Below are 4,664 nucleotides of genomic sequence, written 5' to 3' on the forward strand. Positions count from 1 at the left end.
AAATTTATGAAAGGTATCTCGAGGCATATTCCTATGATTATATCCATAGTATGGGACATAAGGACGATGTGGGCAATTTCTAGCAATGTGACCAGGAATGCCAGAGTTAAAACAAGTTTGCCTTTTAACATAGAAATCATTGTTGTCTACTCCTGGTCTTGACTTGTTGTGTGAGCCAAATTGTCCTGCTTTGGACTAAACACTTGATTTATCACAATTATGAAAACATGAACTTCCTTCTTTAACAAACTTAGGTGATAAACGTTTATTCAAACTTTTACTTTTCTCAAATTTATTTGAAACCACACCACCAGTTTTAAAAGTTTTAGAAGAATCAACCACACAATTGTCATTGCTCTTAAAAACAGAGCCCATACAAACATTTGTAGCAACAGAATTCAATACATGCAAATATAAAAAAACATTATGTCTTTATTATTCAAAACAAGTAAATCATCCTCCTCTTCAGTCCAATCCTCAATAATTACTTCATCTACACGTGAAGCAAACACATTAGTATTGTTCACTCTCAATGTTGATTCAGTTGCTTTAACTGAACCATGAGCACTTTTTCCATTAGCAGTCGGCTTACCATACTGGATGAACGGTTCCATTGTTTCCTCTTTTTTAGTAAGAGGAAGCCCAGTGTAATTGTAATTATATGTAGAAGGAACCACACTATACCCGATACCCTCACCCTTGTTCTCTTTCCATTTTAATTATTTTCAATCATGGACACAACAACAGCACTAGAGACTTGGAATTTTTTAAAATTGAATTCAGCATTTTCAAATTTATTAGTTAACTTAGCAATCTCCAACATAGAAGCTTCTAACTCGGCAGTTAGCTCGGCAATTTTCTGTTTAGCATCTAAGTGGTGACAGCATTTTATGCTAAAATATGTTTGAAGCTTTGAGAAATCCTTTTGTTGTGCCTCTAGTTTATCTTTAAAAGCTTTTTCGAGTTTCTTAAAGGTGAATTTTTCATGTTTTATACCCTCCATTTCTCTAATCATTTTACTGTTATGAGCTCTATATAAATCTACCTTATTAATGCAAGATTGAGAACATAATTCAGAACTTACATCAGATGAATTGGAAAAGTAGAGGCCGGTATGTTGGTCTGAAACCGGAGATAGTCAATTGTATGGTCGTAAATGTTCGAACCATTGTATGGTCGTAAATGTAGAACGCCGGTATGTTGGTCTGAAACCGGAGATAATCAATTGGCTCGACCCGAGATAGTCCTAGAAACTACCGACAAAGTCTTTCAAATCCGAGAACGACTTAAGACGGCACGTGACCGACAAAAGAGTTACGTTGATGTCCGTCGTAAGCCATTAGAATTCAATGTAGGAGATAAATTTCTATTAAAAGTCTTGCCATAGAAAGGTGTTGGTCGCTTCGGAATGAAAGGAAAAATAAGTCCACGTTATGTTGGACCTTTTGAAATACTCGAGTGAATAGGTACCGTCGCATACCGTTTGCGACTACCCGATGAAATGCAAGGGATACACGATGTATTCCACGTCTCTAATATGCGAAAATGTCTAGCCGATGAATCTGTGTCTATGCCTATAAAAGACTTCAAAAAAAATGAAAACTTTAAATTCGTAGAACGACCAATTCAAATCGAAGATACGAAAATAACGAAATTAAAGAGACAAAATTTGAAAATTGTGAAAGTAAAGGGGTACTCACGAAGAGGCCCCAGATACACTTGGGAACTCGAATCCGAAATGAAAACGTAGTATCCCCACTTGTTCTAAAGAAAGAAATCTCGAGGACGAGATTTATTCCAAGGTGGGGAGGATGTTACATCGTGAAAGTTTCGGATCAAAAATGCCAATTTTCAAAAGTTAAAAGGATCAAATATGACAAATTCTAAACTCCAAGGTTAAAAATGAAACTTCTGTCTTTACGGCCTATCGCGATTCGCGATCACCAGAGAGCCAACATCATCTCGTATTGTGATGACGTGGTCTGACTGGTGTGACACGTGTCCCCACGTGTCAAATGGTGGCACATGTTTCGCCACGTGTCACCACGTGGCAGCCATAGTAGTGACTGCGCATGCCTACATCGCGATACGCGATGGAATGATCAAGGGACCATCGCGAATCGCGACGAGTTCCCTGATCAGCCTATAAATTGAGGCCTTTGGCTCTCTCACTCCTCACACCAACTCACACAGTAACTTTCTCTCTCTAGAATACTCTCTCTCACTCTAAGTAATCACCTTGTAAAACGTGCCATCGATTCCCTCGTAAACCGTGTCTTTAAACTAACGTTCTCTCGATTTCAGTGCCACACACCAACGACGCAATCTCGAAGAACGTGTTGCCAAGAAGTGTCGATGACCCGTCTCGATAAGCGTGCCGACGTGTGGTGAAGTATTGGTGTGTCTCGAAAAGCGTGTCAAAAGGAAGTGTTGATTAAGAAACGTAAGAAAATAAGAAGGAGCCGAAGTGCTGCTCGATTGCCTAGGGTTTAATAATCCAAGCAAGGTAGGCATAATGCCCGAATAAAATAATAATAAAATATCAAGGCTTAAAACCCTAATTCGAGGATATACTCGATACCTCGAAAAATAATAAAAGAAAACAAGAATATAAAAGAAAGAAATGTGAATCTAGTATGATATGATTCTTTGTTATAAATATTTCCTAAGTTATTATTATTATTCTTAGATAATAAGTAAAAGAAAAGTATGCGTGTCTTAAGAAAGAAGAAACGTAGTGATTTAAGAAAAGTAAAACTAAAAGTTATAAACTTGTAAAAGAAAAGAAAGAGAAGATATTTTCAACTAAAGGTTTAAAAAAAGAAAAATAATATTTAAACTAAAGGTCAAAAAGAAAATATAATCGAGGTAAACATTTTAAAAAGAGACTAAAGGTCTTAAGCCGGATTAAAGATCCGACTAACAAAAGTTTATACTCGTACTCTAGGTGCGAGATAGCAAAGAAAGGGAAAGACCCGGTCAGTGTATTGAAGCTGATCATTTCAAGAAAATGTGAATACGCCCAACTTTGTAAACTTGTTTAATCGAGTCAAGTAGATGAAAAGAATTACATGAGATTACGTATCTCTAAAACATTATAAACAAAAGTAATCACTAGCCCTCAGGCTGTCGTGTACGTTTGTTTGGATCCTTACACATGTGATAAAAAGTCGGTGGGCACACCGCACCACACTTGGTCATGACCTCCGCCACAATGGACCGAACCTAAATTATGTCCGAGTGAGACAGACCATGTGTATACGTATGGTACCTAAGTAATGTCGAACGCTGCGGTGTTTGTTGCGGTGTCTTGTGTGTGACTTAAGTTTATAATTGTGTTTTTTTTTAAATCTTGATTATTCCTAAGCCACGATGGGCCAGACCTAAGTTATGTCTCGAGGGGTAATCAAGTAAAGAAAAATATTTTTATGTGTCAGCTTAATCACCAGCATGTGTTGCTAACGTATTTTCAAAACATTTTGCAGGTAATCAAGAATAGGAGCTTGGAATGCTCCAAGTGCTTAGATATCCGATGGCTTGGATCATTTTGTTAATATAAAAATATGTAACGGTGGTTTAACACAAACAAGTAACATTTTGTTCAAAAAAGTAATACTTTAAACGGGTATTTTATAATCCCGTCTTTTGACTTGTAAATAATAATATTTTAATCCACATAACTATAACTTCAGCTTTAAACACGTAACTCTGATTTATTTACAAATGTGGTACCAACATATATGTCATGCGCCTAGGCTGTGGTTTGGGGTGTGACAAGTGTTAGTATCAGAGCCATCGATCTTAGCGAATTATGTATTAATTAATAATACCTAAGCTTCGATCCAAGTGAATAGGAAAAATATTTTATTACTTGTTTTATTTAAATAGGGATAAGATAGGTTGGTAACATTTTTCTATCCCTCCTCAATCTAAACCACCCAACCTATAGATGTCGTTGAAAAAGATAATGGATGGATTCAAGAGAGACGCGATAAGATCTGGATATCCCGAACCCCTACCTAAGGATAATATGAGCGAAGACTTCTACGAATCTTTCTTCAATCAATATCACCCGATCGACCGAACTAAACCGGTGTACTTCCCTGGAACTGAACAATTTCCCATCAACTTACCCGATGATCCACCGATGCAAAGAAACGATCCACCAAGACACTCAACTTATCATCCATCAAGAATACCGATGTACCATCCGTCCAATATCCCGACGTATCATCCTTCTGATATTCCGACATATCACCCATCTGACATCCCGACGTATCAACCACCCAATCTTCATCTGTCATATGCATTCCTCTCCAACAAACAAATCAAGTAGGAACCTGAGTCTGATTCGTCCGACTGGATGCAATGACACTCCGACCAAAGAAGATGGCATACTGGAACTTATGCTTTCGACTTAGTTAATTCTCACCCCAACATCTATGATGGACCTTCTCGAAAGCCAAAGATGAGGATTATGATGTCGTATCAGAGTTTTTGTCTGCATCCTATAGTGCATGAGACTGCCTAGTTGATGTAGGAAGAAGACCCCGAAGAGGACGAAGACCCAGAAGAGGAAGACGACCCTGAGGAGGAAAATCCTAATAAGTAACAACGGCAATGGAGGAACTGTCAGACTGTGACTGCCCACCTGGACAAGGATG

Source organism: Bidens hawaiensis, unplaced genomic scaffold (assembly GCF_021521415.1).
Source record: "Bidens hawaiensis isolate Kalapana, Puna unplaced genomic scaffold, B.hawaiensis_p1.1 tig00019815_1, whole genome shotgun sequence".
Classification (NCBI taxonomy): domain Eukaryota; kingdom Viridiplantae; phylum Streptophyta; class Magnoliopsida; order Asterales; family Asteraceae; genus Bidens; species Bidens hawaiensis.